This window comes from Amia ocellicauda, chromosome 4 (assembly GCF_036373705.1).
Source record: "Amia ocellicauda isolate fAmiCal2 chromosome 4, fAmiCal2.hap1, whole genome shotgun sequence".
Taxonomy (NCBI): Eukaryota; Metazoa; Chordata; class Actinopteri; order Amiiformes; family Amiidae; genus Amia; species Amia ocellicauda.
This window is the reverse complement of record NC_089853.1, coordinates 13,878,723-13,898,975: the sequence shown is the minus strand read 5'-3', so window position 1 is coordinate 13,898,975 and position 20,253 is coordinate 13,878,723. Positions and strand designations below refer to the sequence as shown.

The 20,253-nt window shown below is 37.0% G+C and overlaps 4 long non-coding RNA genes across 5 annotated transcripts; all 4 read left to right on the top strand.

Moving 5' to 3' along the window:
* Positions 1–2,651: 2,651 nt before the first annotated feature.
* LOC136748865 (uncharacterized) lies at positions 2,652–5,591 on the top strand. 2 transcript variants are annotated; one of them, XR_010816635.1, is made up of 3 exons: positions 2,652–2,740; positions 4,085–4,180; positions 5,423–5,591. It is a non-coding gene; the product is annotated as an uncharacterized LOC136748865 (long non-coding RNA). The 2 variants fall into 2 exon arrangements; XR_010816636.1 differs by having other exon boundaries at positions 2,674–2,781.
* A 3,726-nt stretch (positions 5,592–9,317) lies between these two features.
* On the top strand, positions 9,318–11,202 carry LOC136748864 (uncharacterized). Its single transcript, XR_010816634.1, has 3 exons — positions 9,318–10,031; positions 10,122–10,869; positions 10,960–11,202. It is a non-coding gene; the product is annotated as an uncharacterized LOC136748864 (long non-coding RNA).
* Positions 11,203–12,849: 1,647 nt separating this feature from the next.
* LOC136748863 (uncharacterized) lies at positions 12,850–14,751 on the top strand. Its single transcript, XR_010816633.1, has 3 exons — positions 12,850–13,377; positions 13,468–14,205; positions 14,296–14,751. It is a non-coding gene; the product is annotated as an uncharacterized LOC136748863 (long non-coding RNA).
* Positions 14,752–17,855: 3,104 nt separating this feature from the next.
* Positions 17,856–20,052, top strand: LOC136748860 (uncharacterized). The gene is made up of 3 exons (XR_010816632.1): positions 17,856–18,369; positions 18,460–19,205; positions 19,296–20,052. It is a non-coding gene; the product is annotated as an uncharacterized LOC136748860 (long non-coding RNA).
* Positions 20,053–20,253: the final 201 nt, after the last annotated feature.

The window sequence follows — 20,253 nt, the reverse complement described above, 5'->3', positions numbered from 1 at the left end:
TAATTTGTAGCAATTATTTTCTATTTTGGTAATTGCTCTTGATCTTTCATACAGTTCGACTGAAAACATTAAGCAACAGGTAACTTAGCAATCAGGTTCCCTTTGTATGGAATTATCTTCCTAAATGAATCAGAGAATCTGGAAATATTTATTGTGTTCAAATCCCAGCTTTATATGCTGGCATTTATCATTAGATTTTGTAATGTGCCTTGAATTCAATTTTGAATACAGGTGTTACATCAATCTGTATTTTATACTATTGTATTTCTAAGGTCTGTACTGCAGGACAGATATGTCAGTCTCATATGTCTCATATGTAAGATCTCTGTTCAATGTCATTGCACATTTTAACTCTCTTAGCGTCTCTAACTAACACCTGCATTAATCTACAGTAATTGTTTAAATGCTCACAGGCTAAATAATATCCCTGTGAAAAACTCATGGGAGATTGAGAATTTTGGAAATAAACAATGGCTCGAGTCAGAAAAGTAATATAATTTAATAAACTTTTGCAGCAAGTGTTTATATTGTGTTTGACACAGGGCTTATATTGTAAAACATCTTAATTTGTTAAGTGTTTGGAAACATTTTCTATCATCAGATAAGAGGCTTTGCCAGGCTGATCTTAGGTAGGATATAAGAACAGTGTGAGGTAATACTCTGTGGAAGGTGTTTTGGTTGATTATGAGGATAAAATAAAATTCCAGCATTTAAACAAGTAAAACAAATGTGTTTTTTTCTGAACCACAGATTGCCACAATATAAAAGAACTCGGGGTGTAGATTTAGTTTCATTTAGTTTCAGGGCATACATTATTGAGGGGGGGAATGAAACGTTCTCTCAACGTTGGGGGGGAACACGCCCCCCCCCGTCCCCCTCTAAACCTACACCTATGAAAATAACATAAAAGTACTTGTCTTTAACTCAGGTTCCAATTAGTTTTATTTGATGAAAGTACCATTTTAAAAATACAACTTGTCCTTTATTCATGAGATATGCTCTACTAAATTGATAAACCTGTGGAAAGGAATGGATTGAAAAAGGGTCCAATTTCAAAGGGTTTAAGAAGATGTTATGATGCAAAAATCATGGTTGTCAGAGACGATGAAGCATCAAACAGTTGACTAAAAATCTCAAAAACAACTGCTCAGTCTCAGAGCATCTGATTTTTGTGACATTACCACCTTAGAATACAAACCTGGATTTTTTTTTTATTGCAAGCAACTATCAGAGCTTTGCTGGATTAAAAAATGTACCATGGACTCCCTCTTATGGTTTATAAAGGAATATTGATTTTTCTCCATTAATTGCTGAAGTTGTCTTATCTGTTTGAGATGACAGGGTACAAATGTCTCTTTGAAAGTTAAGGTCATCTTAACTTCGAGGTCATCTTATATTTGGGTCAATACTGGAGCTTGCAACATAACTTGTATGGGTCAATGATTCAAGCACATTGGTCATAATAATGTTTTCCTACTGCTTTTAAATGGTACATTCATGGTAAAGGTGGCTATATTCACAAGTAAACAAAACTAAACATGTTTTCTGACGTATAACAAAATGAAGTATCTGCATGAAAAATGCTATTTACAGACTAAAGCCTTGAAATTCAACCTATTTATAGTCAGACGATGCATTTTGTCCTTACATTTCTTTTTCAAGTATACAAATATTGCAAATATTTTGTTGACAAAATCCCACATCATTTTTTTGATATGCTGTATAATCCATTTGATTTATGTGTAACTTATTAAAGATATGTATGAAAGGAGATACAACTGTCTGGGTTTGTTTTCTTCATTTTTATTGGAGTACTTATTTTCATTCAATGAATAGGACTTTGGCATCACAATTAACGGATGCTGTAAGGGTTGAAGTAGTAACCTAAGTAACTTCAACACTTAATTTGTTCATTTGGTACTTTCTGGATTGAAGCTACAGGACTAATATGTGAGTGTTTTTGCTCTTATTCTTATTCTTATTCACTAAGACCTATTAAAACAGCATGAAGATAATATAGGGAGAGAGAGAAAGAGAGAGAGAGAGAGAGATAGAGAGAGAGAGAGAGAGAGAGAGAGAGAGAGAGAGAGAGAGAGATAAAATAAACAATGATACACAGAAAGCCAATACAAAGAATTAAGAATTAAACATTGGGACATGTGATCTGATATTTATAATGGGAACTAAAACTGTAACCTAAATAGTAGGTTGTATGAGTGATAAAACATGCAAATACAAATAAATAAATACATACATAAAAAGTCCAAATATATATTTTTGTCTTTAGCTAAGAAATTGTTGCCTTGTGTACAACACTTTACAAGTAAAAGATCGAGAACAGGGGTGTCAAGTGAAAATATAAATCTAGACAGACTGGTTGCATTTCATTGGCCAGTATATCAGATATTCATAGACATAGGTTTGGGGGGGGGGGGGGGGGTGGTGTTGAGGGAACGTTACATTGTCCCCCCAATAATATAAGCCCGTCTCCATGGGGGGGTGACGTATCAGTATTAATACTCCCCCCCAGTACTCTGCCATAGCAACCGACCATGACGCGTCCGTTTCCATGGCAATCAAAATAGCAACACTGATCGCACAGACCAGATCAAGATACCGCAAACTGCCTGTTACACTTCGGCTACATCTTAGTTTGATGTGTTAGGTTAGTAGTAGGTGTTGGCTCGATTTCTATATTGTTTTAATTATTAGGTTAAATAGCTTCGTGGTAACAACCTGAGTAAGTTGCTGTGTTGAACTGTCGGTGTTGTGTGAAAAAATGTAGGCTATTTTATGATTGAATGATTAAATATATTAATGTCTAGTGGAAGTAACATTTTTGTATTGTCAAAATTAAGGAAATGATTTCCATTGAGTTGTTTTATTTCTCTATATTAAGAATTGAGTTTGATATAGGACACAATAGGCCTAGCGTGTTATTGTTTTCTACGGCTTTGGAATTTAATGACATCATAATGGAGAGCTGATTCACTATCAGCCTTTGTCCTGTGTTTAAAGGGGAATGGGTTTGGGGTGTGGGGTGTGGGGTGTGGGGGAAGGCAGTGTGGCCGGGGACAGCACGATTCTGTGCGGAGAAGGTACTGTCACCGCAAGCAGATGCGAGTCTGAGGCAGAGGACGCCACGGTGCGTGGACGGGAGCGGCGGAAGAGTGTGTGCACGACGGACAGTGCCGCTGACCAAGGGGATGGGTGTGGGGGGGTGGTAGCCCTCTCCAAAGGCCCGCTGTGGACGGACTAGGATACGCTGGTTCTGGACCCAGATCTCAGTAAGGTAGACAGTCCTGTACTGTGCAGGGCGCACTGCAGCGTGTGCCGGGACTGAACTGAAAAGCAATGGGCCATTAAATGCACTTGGTATTTTATGCCTTCGTTGCTGTGTGATATGAAAATTATTATATACCTCCCTTGCTCTGTTAGTATTATGGGTGTTGATTACGGGAGTGTGTGTATATAGAGAGTATGAATACAATGATATTTTGTTATACCTTGAGTCCACGAGGGTGAAGTCTGTCTTGACCCTGTGTCCACTGGGTTAGGCCCCATTGTACTGGTTAAAGCGGTTATTGAAAATTATTAAAATACTTATATACTTAATGATATGATGTGATTGTTACTTCTCCCTGTGTAAATTGCAATTTTTTAATTATTATTGATATAGATAGGATTGGCTTAGCAGGTGAGTTTTAGGAAAGAACTTAAATTATACATTGATATTGTATTAATTAAAAGCAAATGATCACAAATGTAAGCCACTTATGTATAGTGAAAGGGACAGACCAAAGCAACAGTACTGTATTATTGCACTTTGCTCTAATATTTTGTAAATAGCCCTGGATAAGGGTGTCTGCTAAGAAATAAATAATGATAATAATAATAACAATTACACAACAATACTGAATGGCCTGAGAGTAATCAATTGCATTTTTTCAATTGCTTTCAACATCAAAATAAACAGTAATTACAATAATGCCTTTGAATAGAGTATTTTCCTTTATGTTGGAGGTAGTCATACATGGATAACTTATGGTCTTGGATATACAATTTCAGATTTCATTTCTAACAGGAGATGAATGAAATCCATCCCACCTATTCAAATGGGGTTGGTTACTAATAAGATGCAAGTGGCTCCAATCTTCATAAGCTACCCAACAGAAACAAGGTAAACAATAGTAATCCGATAATTTATTGGAGACATCACAGGAATGATTTATTCCTGACTTAATATTTCTTTTCTGGAAATTCTATTTAATAACACTGATTTAACCACTGATGGGTAAATGAAAGTAACACCATTTCTGGATGTTTTTCTTTTGGTGGCATCATCAAAACAATGACAGTTGTTCAGTTATAAACCAGTAATTTATCCAGTCGGTCTATTAATCTATTACTTGCAATTACAATTTTATACAAATAACAATACAATTCAACAATACATTCATTATACCTGTAGGATGAGCATTCGCAGCAAAAACATTTTTAATTGTAATCCAGCCCCTGAGTCACTTTAAGGGTGTTACAATACTGTGCAGTTCACTCTTTTTATGGAGTAAATAACTGTTTAGCAGTTTTATGGAAATCATTTAGCAAAATAAATAAATAAATAGATGAATAAATAAATAAATACATACATACATACATACATACATACATACATACATACATACATACATAAAAGGAGAGCACAAGACGGAAACAATTAGATCATTGGTCAGGACAGAATTGAAACAATGAAGATAAACTGTGAAAAAAGAGGACCAACCAAGGAGACAGTCAAACTGAAGATTTCAACTAGGCACAGTGGTCACATTTCTTTTCAGGTGGGGTAAATGCTCAATGTAATTTCATTTAAAACTAACCATTGTTGCCTTTTTCATGTAATCTTATTTCACCAAAGTTTCACATTTCTTTTTCATTTCATTAGAATGTTGTAGGGTCCCATCACAATACTAATCTGGGAAAAGAACTTATTATTATTTGTATTGTTACTTTTGTTATAATTTTATGTTTAATTCAAGTTAATTTGCTCTGCCCAAACGACACATATGAAGTGTGCATAATTAAAGTTTAAATTCTCATTTCATTTTTCAAACAAAAGAAAAGAAGAATTCAATAAACTATAGAAAGCAGAAGAAATAAAAGACAAAACTGAAAACACTCGTATATGTATTTTGACACCGAACGGGACATGCAATGTGTATGTTTGGGGATCAGGTTTAAAAGTCTCAGACGTGACGAGGTGTGAGTATGGTGGCTTCAAAGTACAAAATACAAATACAAACAGAAAAACACAGACCAAAAGTAAAAAGACAAACACAACATAACTTTTGTTTTTTGGGTTTTCCATTTTGGTTTTCATTTTGCATTTGTGTATTTCTTGTTGCCTTTGTGTTTTGCATGTCAGGTCCACATGGATAACAAATGGAAAAAGCTACAACAGCTTTCCATGAAAAGTAGATTGCAACCCATGAAGAAAGTTACAAGTCACACGCTCCTAAACATGACAGGCTCATCTCCGTGTAGTATTTTCACAGCACAATCAACCCCACATCAACTGGTACAGAAGGCCATGAAAGGTGTGTGTTCAGTTTCAACTTCCATCGTTGCTTTATTGCGTTTCCAGAAAACATCTGACTGCTTCTCTAACTTGCAGGACCGTCAAGTGGGTTTAATGGAAACTGAGGATAAAAACCCAGGAAGCTGAAGCGCAGTGAAAAAAAGCTTCAAAGGAACAAGCAAGAAGTATAAAGCTTTTTCTGACTACTGCTTGCACAGTAATACACAATCTACACGAAGAAAGAACAAGGACAAGGGGAGAATCTACTAATTATTTCAGAAAAGGTTATTCACTTTCTAATGCTGTTTCAAGTACCGTTTTTCTAGCAAGCGTGCATATTTAGTGTATAAAATCTCATTTCATTTTTCAAACAGGAGAAGACAAGAATTTAATGAACAATAGAAAGCAGAAGAAATAAGAAGAGAAAACTGAAAACACTCGTATATGTATTTTGACACCGAACAGGACGTGCAATGTGTATGTTTGGGGATCAGGTTTAAAAGTCTCAGACGTCACGAGGTGTGTGTACGGTGGCTTCAAAGTACAAAACACAAGCGCAATCAGAAAAACACAGACCAAACGTAAAAAGACAAACACAAAACAACCGTTTTATATTTGTTTTGGGGTCTTACGATTTGTTATTCAGTTTCTTGTTGCCTATGTGTTTTGGAAATCAGCGCGACAGGGATATCAAATGGAAATAGCTACAACAGTTTTCCATAAAAAGTAGATTGCAACCCATGAAGAAAGTTACAAGTCAAACGTTCATAAACATGACAGGCTCATCTCCATGCAGTATTTTCACAGCACAATCAACCCCACATCAACTGGTACAGAAGGCCATGAAAGGTGTGTGTTCAGTTTCAACTTCCATCATTGCTTTATTGCGTTTCCAGAAAATATCTGACTGCTTCTCTAACTTGCAGGACCGTCAAGTGGGTTTAATGGAAACTGAGGATAAAAACCAAGGAAGCTGAAGCGCAGTGAAAAAAAGCTTCAAAGGAACAAGCAAGAAATATAAAGCTTTTTCTGACTACTGCTTGCACAGTAATACACAATCTACACGAAGAAAGAACAAGGACAAGGGGAGAATCTAATAATTATTTCAGAAAAGGTTAATCACTTTCTATTGCTGTTTCAAGTACAGATGTTCTTGAAAGCGTGCATATTTAGTGTATAAAATCTCATTTCATGTTTCAAACAGACGATGAGAAGAATTCAATGAACAATGGAAAGCAGAAGAAATAAGAAGAGAAAACTGAAAACACTCATATATATTTTGACACCGAACAGGACGTGCGATGTGTATGTTTGGGGATCAGGTTTAAAAGTCTCAGACGTGACGAGGGATGAGTACGGTGGCTTCAAAGTACAAAACACAAACGTAATCAGAAAAACACAGACCAAACGTAAAAAGACAAACACAAAACAACCGTTTTGTATTTGTTTTGGGGTCTTACGATTTGGTTTTCATTTTGCATTTGTGTATTTCTTGTTGCCTTTGTGTTTTGCAAGTCAGTGCCATAGGGAAAACAAATGGAAATAGCTACAACAGCTTTCCATAAAAAGTAGATTGCAACCCATGAAGAAAGTTACAAGTCACACTTTCCTAAACATGACAGGCTCATCTCTGTGTAGTATTTTCACAGCACAATCAACCCCACATCATCTGGTACAGAAGGCCATGAAAGGTGTGTGTTCAGTTTCAACTTCCATCATTGCTGTATTGCCTTGTCTAGAAAACATCTGACTGCATCTCTAACTTGCAGGACCGTCAAGTGGGATTAATGGAACTGAGGATAAAAACCCAGGAAGGTGAAGCGCAGTGAAAAAAAGCTTCAAAGGAACAAGCAAGAAATAAAAAGCTTTTTCTGACTTGTGCTTGCACACTAATACACAAACGACACGAAGAAAGAACAAGGACAAGGGGAGAAGCTACTAATTATTTCAGAAAAGGTTATTCACTTTCTTTTGCTGTTTCAAGTACAGTTTTTCTATTATGCGTGCATATGTAATGTATACATTCTCATGTCATTTTTCAAACAGGAGATGACAAGAATTTAATGAACAATAGAAAGCAGAAGATATAAGAAGAGAGCTGAAAACACTCGTATATGTATTTTGACACTGAACGGGACGTGCGATGTGTATGTTTGGGGATCAGGTTCAAAAGTCTCAGACGTGACGAGGTGTGAGTATGGTGGCTTCAAAGTAAAAAACACAAACGCAATCAGAAAAACACAGACCAAACGTAAAAAGACAAACACAAAACAACCGTTTTGTTTTTGGGTTTTACGTTTTGGTTTTCATTTTGCATTTGTGTATTTCATGTTGCCTTTGTGTTTTGCAAGTGAGCGCCATAGGGAAAACAAATTTAAATAGCTACAACAGCTTTCCATAAAAAGTAGATTGCAACCCATGAAGAAAGTTACAAGTCACACGTTCCTAAACATGACAGGCTCATCTCCGTGTAGTATTTTCACAGCACAATCAACCCCACATCAACTGGTACAGAAGGCCATGAAAGGTGTGTATTCTGTTTCAACTTCCAATAGTTTTCTCACCTTGTCCAGAAAATATCTGACTGCTTCTCTAACTTGCAGGACCGTCAAGTGGGTTTAATGGAAACTGAGGATAAAAACACAGGACGGTGAAGTGCAGTGAAGAAAAGCTTGAAATGCAACAAGCAAGAAATATTAAGCTTTTTCTGACTTGTGCTTGCACAGTAATACACAAACTACACGAAGAAAGAACAAGGACATGGAGAGAAGCTACTAATTATTTCAGAAAAGGTTATTCACTTTCTAATGCTGTTTCAAGTACAGTTTTTCTAGTAAGCGTGCATATTTAGTGAATTAATTCTCATTTCATTTCTCAAACAGGTGATGAGAAGAATTCAATGAACAATGGAAAGCAGAAGAAATAAGAAGAGAAAACTGAAAACACTCGTATATATTTTGACACCGAACAGGACGTGCGATGTGTATGTTTGGAGATCAGGTTTAAAAGTCTCAGACGTGACGAGGTATGAGTACGGTGGCTTCAAAGTACAAAACACAAACGCAATCAGAAAAACACAGACCAAACGTAAAAAGACAAACACAAAACAACCGTTTTGTATTTGTTTTGGGGTCTTACGATTTGTTTTTCAGTTTCTTGTTGCATATTTGTTTTGGAAGTCAGCGCCACAGGGATAAGAAATGGAAATAGCTACAACAGTTTTCCATAAAAAGTAGATTGAAACCCATGAAGAAAGTTACAAGTCACACGTTCCTAAACATGACAGGCTCATCTCCGTGTAGTATTTTCACAGCACAATCAACCCCACATCAACTGGTACAGAAGGCCATGAAAGGTGTGTATTCTGTTTCAACTTCCAATAGTTTTCTCACCTTGTCCAGAAAACATCTGACTGCTTCTCTAACTTGCAGGACCGTCAAGTGGGTTTAATGGAAACTGAGGATAAAAACACAGGAAGGTGAAGCGCAGTGAAGAAAAGCTTCAAATGCAACAAGCAAGAAATATGAAGCTTTTTCTGACTACTGCTTGCACAGTAATACACAATCTACACGAAGAAAGAACAAGGACAAGGGGAGAATCTAATAATTATTTCGGAAAAGGTTAATCACTTTCTATTGCTGTTTCAAGTACAGATGTTCTTGAAAGCGTGCATATTTAGTGTATAAAATCTCATTTCATTTTTCAAACAGACGATGAGAAAAATTCAATGAACAATGGAAAGCAGAAGAAATAAGAAGAGAAAACTGAAAACACTCATATATATTTTGACACCGAACAGGACGTGCGATGTGTATGTTTGGGGATCAGGTTTAAAAGTCTCAGACGTGACGAGGTATGAGTACGGTGGCTTCAAAGTACAAAACAGAAACGTAATCAGAAAAACACAGACCAAACGTAAAAAGACAAACAAAAAACAAATGTTTTGTTTTTAGGTTTTATGTTTTGGTTTTCATTTTGCATTTGTGTATTTCTTGTTGCCTTTGTGTTTTGCAAGTCAGCACCATAGGGAAAACAAATGGAAATAGCTACAACAGCTTTCGATAAAAACTGGATTGCAACCCATGAAGAAAGTTACAAGTCACACTTTCCTAAACATGACAGGCTCATCTCCGTGTAGTATTTTCACAGCACAATCAACCCCACATCATCTGGTACAGAAGGCCATGAAAGGTGTGTATTCTGTTTCAACTTCCAATAGTTTTCTCACCTTGTCCAGAAAACATCTGACTGCTTCTCTAACTTGCAGGACCGTCAAGTGGGTTTAATGGAAACTGAGGATAAAAACAAAGGAAGGTGAAGCGCAGTGAAGAAAAGCTTCAAATGCAACAAGCAAGAAATATTAAGCTTTTTCTGACTTGTGCTTGCACAGTAATACACAAACTACACGAAGAAAGAACAAGGACATGGAGAGAAGCTACTAATTATTTCAGAAAAGGTTATTCACTTTCTAATGCTGTTTCAAGTACAGTTTTTCTAGTAAGCGTGCATATTTAGTGAATCAATTCTCATTTCATTTCTCAAACAGGTGATGAGAAGAATTCAAAGAACAATGGAAAGCAGAACAAATAAGAAGAGACAACTGAAAACACTCGTATATGTATTTTGACACTGAACGGGACGTGCAATGTGTATGTTTGGGGATCAGGTTTGAAAGTCTCAGACGTGACGAGGTGTGAGTACGGTGGCTTCAAAGTACAAAACACAAACGCAATCAGAAAAACACAGACCAAACGTAAAAAGACAAACACAAACCAACCGTTTTGTTTTTGGGTTTTACGTTTTGGTTTTCATTTTGCATTTGTGTATTTCATGTTGCCTTTGTGTTTTGCAAGTGAGCGCCATAGGGAAAACAAATGGAAATAGCTACAACAGCTTTACATAAAAACTAGATTGCAACCCATGAAGAAAGTTACAAGTCACACATTCCTAAACATGACAGGCTCATCTCCGTGTAGTATTTTCATAGCACAATCAACCCCACATCAACTGGTACAGAAGGCCATGAAAGGTGTGTGTTCAGTTTCAACTTCCATCGTTGCTTTATTGCGTTTCCAGAAAATATCTGACTGCTTCTCTAACTTGCAGGACCGTCAAGTGGGTTTAATGGAAACTGAGGATAAAAACCCAGGAAGCTGAAGCGCAGTGAAAAAAAGCTTCAAAGGAACAAGCAAGAAGTATAAAGCTTTTTCTGACTACTGCTTGCACAGTAATACACAATCTACACGAAGAAAGAACAAGGACAAGGGGAGAATCTACTAATTATTTCAGAAAAGGTTATTCACTTTCTAATGCTGTTTCAAGTACCGTTTTTCTAGCAAGCGTGCATATTTAGTGTATAAAATCTCATTTCATTTTTCAAACAGGAGAAGACAAGAATTTAATGAACAATAGAAAGCAGAAGAAATAAGAAGAGAAAACTGAAAACACTCGTATATGTATTTTGACACCGAACAGGACGTGCAATGTGTATGTTTGGGGATCAGGTTTAAAAGTCTCAGACGTCACGAGGTGTGTGTACGGTGGCTTCAAAGTACAAAACACAAGCGCAATCAGAAAAACACAGACCAAACGTAAAAAGACAAACACAAAACAACCGTTTTATATTTGTTTTGGGGTCTTACGATTTGTTATTCAGTTTCTTGTTGCCTATGTGTTTCGGAAATCAGCGCGACAGGGATATCAAATGGAAATAGCTACAACAGTTTTCCATAAAAAGTAGATTGCAACCCATGAAGAAAGTTACAAGTCAAACGTTCATAAACATGACAGGCTCATCTCCATGCAGTATTTTCACAGCACAATCAACCCCACATCAACTGGTACAGAAGGCCATGAAAGGTGTGTGTTCAGTTTCAACTTCCATCATTGCTTTATTGCGTTTCCAGAAAATATCTGACTGCTTCTCTAACTTGCAGGACCGTCAAGTGGGTTTAATGGAAACTGAGGATAAAAACCAAGGAAGCTGAAGCGCAGTGAAAAAAAGCTTCAAAGGAACAAGCAAGAAATATAAAGCTTTTTCTGACTACTGCTTGCACAGTAATACACAATCTACACGAAGAAAGAACAAGGACAAGGGGAGAATCTAATAATTATTTCAGAAAAGGTTAATCACTTTCTATTGCTGTTTCAAGTACAGATGTTCTTGAAAGCGTGCATATTTAGTGTATAAAATCTCATTTCATGTTTCAAACAGACGATGAGAAGAATTCAATGAACAATGGAAAGCAGAAGAAATAAGAAGAGAAAACTGAAAACACTCATATATATTTTGACACCGAACAGGACGTGCGATGTGTATGTTTGGGGATCAGGTTTAAAAGTCTCAGACGTGACGAGGGATGAGTACGGTGGCTTCAAAGTACAAAACACAAACGTAATCAGAAAAACACAGACCAAACGTAAAAAGACAAACACAAAACAACCGTTTTGTATTTGTTTTGGGGTCTTACGATTTGGTTTTCATTTTGCATTTGTGTATTTCTTGTTGCCTTTGTGTTTTGCAAGTCAGTGCCATAGGGAAAACAAATGGAAATAGCTACAACAGCTATCCATAAAAAGTAGATTGCAACCCATGAAGAAAGTTACAAGTCACACTTTCCTAAACATGACAGGCTCATCTCCGTGTAGTATTTTCACAGCACAATCAACCCCACATCATCTGGTACAGAAGGCCATGAAAGGTGTGTGTTCAGTTTCAACTTCCATCATTGCTGTATTGCCTTGTCTAGAAAACATCTGACTGCATCTCTAACTTGCAGGACCGTCAAGTGGGATTAATGGAACTGAGGATAAAAACCCAGGAAGGTGAAGCGCAGTGAAAAAAAGCTTCAAAGGAACAAGCAAGAAATAAAAAGCTTTTTCTGACTTGTGCTTGCACACTAATACACAAACGACACGAAGAAAGAACAAGGACAAGGGGAGAAGCTACTAATTATTTCAGAAAAGGTTATTCACTTTCTTTTGCTGTTTCAAGTACAGTTTTTCTATTATGCGTGCATATGTAATGTATACATTCTCATGTCATTTTTCAAACAGGAGATGACAAGAATTTAATGAACAATAGAAAGCAGAAGATATAAGAAGAGAGCTGAAAACACTCGTATATGTATTTTGACACTGAACGGGACGTGCGATGTGTATGTTTGGGGATCAGGTTCAAAAGTCTCAGACGTGACGAGGTGTGAGTATGGTGGCTTCAAAGTAAAAAACACAAACGCAATCAGAAAAACACAGACCAAACGTAAAAAGACAAACACAAAACAACCGTTTTGTTTTTGGGTTTTACGTTTTGGTTTTCATTTTGCATTTGTGTATTTCATGTTGCCTTTGTGTTTTGCAAGTGAGCGCCATAGGGAAAACAAATTTAAATAGCTACAACAGCTTTCCATAAAAAGTAGATTGCAACCCATGAAGAAAGTTACAAGTCACACGTTCCTAAACATGACAGGCTCATCTCCGTGTAGTATTTTCACAGCACAATCAACCCCACATCAACTGGTACAGAAGGCCATGAAAGGTGTGTATTCTGTTTCAACTTCCAATAGTTTTCTCACCTTGTCCAGAAAATATCTGACTGCTTCTCTAACTTGCAGGACCGTCAAGTGGGTTTAATGGAAACTGAGGATAAAAACACAGGACGGTGAAGTGCAGTGAAGAAAAGCTTGAAATGCAACAAGCAAGAAATATTAAGCTTTTTCTGACTTGTGCTTGCACAGTAATACACAAACTACACGAAGAAAGAACAAGGACATGGAGAGAAGCTACTAATTATTTCAGAAAAGGTTATTCACTTTCTAATGCTGTTTCAAGTACAGTTTTTCTAGTAAGCGTGCATATTTAGTGAATTAATTCTCATTTCATTTCTCAAACAGGTGATGAGAAGAATTCAATGAACAATGGAAAGCAGAAGAAATAAGAAGAGAAAACTGAAAACACTCGTATATATTTTGACACCGAACAGGACGTGCGATGTGTATGTTTGGAGATCAGGTTTAAAAGTCTCAGACGTGACGAGGTATGAGTACGGTGGCTTCAAAGTACAAAACACAAACGCAATCAGAAAAACACAGACCAAACGTAAAAAGACAAACACAAAACAACCGTTTTGTATTTGTTTTGGGGTCTTACGATTTGTTTTTCAGTTTCTTGTTGCATATTTGTTTTGGAAGTCAGCGCCACAGGGATAAGAAATGGAAATAGCTACAACAGTTTTCCATAAAAAGTAGATTGAAACCCATGAAGAAAGTTACAAGTCACACGTTCCTAAACATGACAGGCTCATCTCCGTGTAGTATTTTCACAGCACAATCAACCCCACATCAACTGGTACAGAAGGCCATGAAAGGTGTGTATTCTGTTTCAACTTCCAATAGTTTTCTCACCTTGTCCAGAAAACATCTGACTGCTTCTCTAACTTGCAGGACCGTCAAGTGGGTTTAATGGAAACTGAGGATAAAAACACAGGAAGGTGAAGCGCAGTGAAGAAAAGCTTCAAATGCAACAAGCAAGAAATATGAAGCTTTTTCTGACTACTGCTTGCACAGTAATACACAATCTACACGAAGAAAGAACAAGGACAAGGGGAGAATCTAATAATTATTTCGGAAAAGGTTAATCACTTTCTATTGCTGTTTCAAGTACAGATGTTCTTGAAAGCGTGCATATTTAGTGTATAAAATCTCATTTCATTTTTCAAACAGACGATGAGAAGAATTCAATGAACAATGGAAAGCAGAAGAAATAAGAAGAGAAAACTGAAAACACTCATATATATTTTGACACCGAACAGGACGTGCGATGTGTATGTTTGGGGATCAGGTTTAAAAGTCTCAGACGTGACGAGGTATGAGTACGGTGGCTTCAAAGTACAAAACAGAAACGTAATCAGAAAAACACAGACCAAACGTAAAAAGACAAACAAAAAACAAATGTTTTGTTTTTAGGTTTTATGTTTTGGTTTTCATTTTGCATTTGTGTATTTCTTGTTGCCTTTGTGTTTTGCAAGTCAGCACCATAGGGAAAACAAATGGAAATAGCTACAACAGCTTTCGATAAAAACTGGATTGCAACCCATGAAGAAAGTTACAAGTCACACTTTCCTAAACATGACAGGCTCATCTCCGTGTAGTATTTTCACAGCACAATCAACCCCACATCATCTGGTACAGAAGGCCATGAAAGGTTTGTATTCTGTTTCAACTTCCAATAGTTTTCTCACCTTGTCCAGAAAACATCTGACTGCTTCTCTAACTTGCAGGACCGTCAAGTGGGTTTAATGGAAACTGAGGATAAAAACAAAGGAAGGTGAAGCGCAGTGAAGAAAAGCTTCAAATGCAACAAGCAAGAAATATTAAGCTTTTTCTGACTTGTGCTTGCACAGTAATACACAAACTACACGAAGAAAGAACAAGGACATGGAGAGAAGCTACTAATTATTTCAGAAAAGGTTATTCACTTTCTAATGCTGTTTCAAGTACAGTTTTTCTAGTAAGCGTGCATATTTAGTGAATCAATTCTCATTTCATTTCTCAAACAGGTGATGAGAAGAATTCAAAGAACAATGGAAAGCAGAACAAATAAGAAGAGACAACTGAAAACACTCGTATATGTATTTTGACACTGAACGGGACGTGCAATGTGTATGTTTGGGGATCAGGTTTGAAAGTCTCAGACGTGACGAGGTGTGAGTACGGTGGCTTCAAAGTACAAAACACAAACGCAATCAGAAAAACACAGACCAAACGTAAAAAGACAAACACAAACCAACCGTTTTGTTTTTGGGTTTTACGTTTTGGTTTTCATTTTGCATTTGTGTATTTCATGTTGCCTTTGTGTTTTGCAAGTGAGCGCCATAGGGAAAACAAATGGAAATAGCTACAACAGCTTTACATAAAAACTAGATTGCAACCCATGAAGAAAGTTACAAGTCACACATTCCTAAACATGACAGGCTCATCTCCGTGTAGTATTTTCATAGCACAATCAACCCCACATCAACTGGTACAGAAGGCCATGAAAGGTGTGTGTTCAGTTTCAACTTCCATCGTTGCTTTATTGCGTTTCCAGAAAATATCTGACTGCTTCTCTAACTTGCAGGACCGTCAAGTGGGTTTAATGGAAACTGAGGATAAAAACCCAGGAAGCTGAAGCGCAGTGAAATTAAGCTTCAAAGGAACAAGCAAGAAATATAAAGCTTTTTCTGACTTGTGCTTGCACACTAATACACAAACGACACGAAGAAAGAACAAGGACAAGGGGAGAAGCTACAAATTATTTCAGAAAAGGTTATTCACTTTCTATTGCTGTTTCAAGTACAGTTTTTCTATTATGCGTGCATATGTAATGTATACATTCTGATGTCATTTTTCAAACAGGAGATGACAAGAATTCAATGAACAATGGAAAGCAGAAGAAATAAGAAGAGAAAACTGAAAACACTCGTATATATTTTGACACCGAACAGGACGTGCGATGTGTATGTTTGGGGATCAGGTTTAAAAGTCTCAGACGTGATGAGGTGTGTGTACGGTGGCTTCAAAGTACAAAACACAAACGCAATCAGAAAAACACAGACCAAACGTAAAAAGACAAACACAAAACAACCGTTTTGTATTTGTTTTGGGGTCTTACGATTTGTTTTTCAGTTTCTTGTTGCATATGTGTTTTGGAAGTCAGCGCCACAGGGATAAGAAATGGAAATAGCTACAACAGTTTTCCATAAAAAGTAGATTGAAACCCATGAAGAAAGTTACAAGTCAAACGTTCATATAAACATGACAGGCTCATCTCCGTGTAGTATTTTCACAGCACAATCAACCCCACATCAACTGGTACAGAAGGCCATGAAAGGTGTGTATTCTGTTTCAACTTCCAATAGTTTTCTCACCTTGTCCAGAAAATATCTGACTACTTCTCTAACTTGCAGGACCGTCAAATGGGTTTAATGGAAACTGAGGATAAAAACCCAGGAAGCTGAAGCGCAGTGAAAAAAGCTTCAAAGGAACAAGCAAGAAATATAAAGCTTTTTCTGACTACTGCTTGCACAGTAATACACAATCTACACGAAGAAAGAACAAGGACAAGGGGAGAATCTACTAATTATTTCAGTAAAGGTTATTCACTTTCTATTGCTGTTTCAAGTACAGTTTTTCTATTATGCGTGCATATGTAATGTATACATTCTCATGTCATTTTTCAAACTGGAGATGAGAAGAATTCAATTAACAATGGAAAGCAGAAGAAACAAGAAGAGAAAACTGAAAACACTCGTATATGTATTTTGACACTGAACGGGACGTGCGATGTGTATGTTTGGGGATCAGGTTTAAAAGTCTCAGACGTGACAAGGTGTGAGTACGGTGGCTTCAAAGTACAAAACACAAACGCAATCAGAAAAACACAGACCAAACGTAAAAAGACAAACACAAAACAACCGTTTTGTATTTGTTTTGGGGTCTTACGATTTGTTGTTCAGTTTCTTGTTACATATGTGTTTTGGAAGTCAGCGCCACAGGGAAAAGAAATGGAAATAGCTACAACAGCTTTCCGTTAAAACTAGATTGCAACCCATGAAGAAAGTTACAAGTCACACGCTCCTAAACATGACAGGCTCATCTCCGTGTAGTATTTTCACAGCACAATCAACCCCACATCAACTGGTACAGAAGGCCATGAAAGGTGTGTGTTCAGTTTCAACTTCCATCGTTGCTTTATTGCGTTTCCAGAAAATATCTGACTGCTTCTCTAACTTGCAGGACCGTCAAGTGGGTTTAATGGAAACTGAGGATAAAAACACAGGAAGGTGAAGCGCAGTGAAGAAAAGCTTCAAATGCAACAAGCAAGAAATATTAAGCTTTTTCTGACTTGTGCTTGCACAGTAATACACAACTACACGAAGAAAGAACAAGAACAAGGGGAGAAGCTACTAATTAATTCAGAAAAGGTTATTCACTTTCTAATGCTGTTTCAAGTACAGTTTTTCTAGTAAGCGTGCATATTTAGTGAATCAATTCTCATTTAATTTCTCAAACAGGCGATGAGAAGAATTCAATGAACAATGGAAAGCAGAAGAAATAAGAAGAGAAAACTGAAAAAACACTCGTATATGTATTTTGACAGTGAACGAGACGTGCAATGTGTATGTTTGGGGATCAGGTTTGAAAGTCTCAGACGTGACGAGGTGTGAGTACGGTGGCTTCAAAGTACAAAACACAAACGCAATCAGAAAAACACAGACCAAACGTAAAAAGACAAACACAAAACAACCGTTTTGTATTTGTTTTGGGGTCTTACGATTTGTTTTTCAGTTTCTTGTTGCATATTTGTTTTGGAAGTCAGCGCCACAGGGATAAGAAATGGAAATAGCTACAACAGTTTTCCATAAAAAGTAGATTGAAACCCATGAAGAAAGTTACAAGTCACACGTTCCTAAACATGACAGGCTCATCTCCGTGTAGTATTTTCACAGCACAATCAACCCCACATCAACTGGTACAGAAGGCCATGAAAGGTGTGTATTCTGTTTCAACTTCCAATAGTTTTCTCACCTTGTCCAGAAAACATCTGACTGCTTCTCTAACTTGCAGGACCGTCAAGTGGGTTTAATGGAAACTGAGGATAAAAACACAGGAAGGTGAAGCGCAGTGAAGAAAAGCTTCAAATGCAACAAGCAAGAAATATGAAGCTTTTTCTGACTACTGCTTGCACAGTAATACACAATCTACACGAAGAAAGAACAAGGACAAGGGGAGAATCTAATAATTATTTCGGAAAAGGTTAATCACTTTCTATTGCTGTTTCAAGTACAGATGTTCTTGAAAGCGTGCATATTTAGTGTATAAAATCTCATTTCATTTTTCAAACAGACGATGAGAAGAATTCAATGAACAATGGAAAGCAGAAGAAATAAGAAGAGAAAACTGAAAACACTCATATATATTTTGACACCGAACAGGACGTGCGATGTGTATGTTTGGGGATCAGGTTTAAAAGTCTCAGACGTGACGAGGTATGAGTACGGTGGCTTCAAAGTACAAAACAGAAACGTAATCAGAAAAACACAGACCAAACGTAAAAAGACAAACAAAAAACAAATGTTTTGTTTTTAGGTTTTATGTTTTGGTTTTCATTTTGCATTTGTGTATTTCTTGTTGCCTTTGTGTTTTGCAAGTCAGCACCATAGGGAAAACAAATGGAAATAGCTACAACAGCTTTCGATAAAAACTGGATTGCAACCCATGAAGAAAGTTACAAGTCACACTTTCCTAAACATGACAGGCTCATCTCCGTGTAGTATTTTCACAGCACAATCAACCCCACATCATCTGGTACAGAAGGCCATGAAAGGTGTGTATTCTGTTTCAACTTCCAATAGTTTTCTCACCTTGTCCAGAAAACATCTGACTGCTTCTCTAACTTGCAGGACCGTCAAGTGGGTTTAATGGAAACTGAGGATAAAAACAAAGGAAGGTGAAGCGCAGTGAAGAAAAGCTTCAAATGCAACAAGCAAGAAATATTAAGCTTTTTCTGACTTGTGCTTGCACAGTAATACACAAACTACACGAAGAAAGAACAAGGACATGGAGAGAAGCTACTAATTATTTCAGAAAAGGTTATTCACTTTCTAATGCTGTTTCAAGTACAGTTTTTCTAGTAAGCGTGCATATTTAGTGAATCAATTCTCATTTCATTTCTCAAACAGGTGATGAGAAGAATTCAAAGAACAATGGAAAGCAGAACAAATAAGAAGAGACAACTGAAAACACTCGTATATGTATTTTGACACTGAACGGGACGTGCAATGTGTATGTTTGGGGATCAGGTTTGAAAGTCTCAGACGTGACGAGGTGTGAGTACGGTGGCTTCAAAGTACAAAACACAAACGCAATCAGAAAAACACAGACCAAACGTAAAAAGACAAACACAAACCAACCGTTTTGTTTTTGGGTTTTACGTTTTGGTTTTCATTTTGCATTTGTGTATTTCATGTTGCCTTTGTGTTTTGCAAGTGAGCGCCATAGGGAAAACAAATGGAAATAGCTACAACAGCTTTACATAAAAACTAGATTGCAACCCATGAAGAAAGTTACAAGTCACACATTCCTAAACATGACAGGCTCATCTCCGTGTAGTATTTTCATAGCACAATCAACCCCACATCAACTGGTACAGAAGGCCATGAAAGGTGTGTGTTCAGTTTCAACTTCCATCGTTGCTTTATTGCGTTTCCAGAAAATATCTGACTGCTTCTCTAACTTGCAGGACCGTCAAGTGGGTTTAATGGAAACTGAGGATAAAAACCCAGGAAGCTGAAGCGCAGTGAAATTAAGCTTCAAAGGAACAAGCAAGAAATATAAAGCTTTTTCTGACTTGTGCTTGCACACTAATACACAAACGACACGAAGAAAGAACAAGGACAAGGGGAGAAGCTACAAATTATTTCAGAAAAGGTTATTCACTTTCTATTGCTGTTTCAAGTACAGTTTTTCTATTATGCGTGCATATGTAATGTATACATTCTGATGTCATTTTTCAAACAGGAGATGACAAGAATTCAATGAACAATGGAAAGCAGAAGAAATAAGAAGAGAAAACTGAAAACACTCGTATATATTTTGACACCGAACAGGACGTGCGATGTGTATGTTTGGGGATCAGGT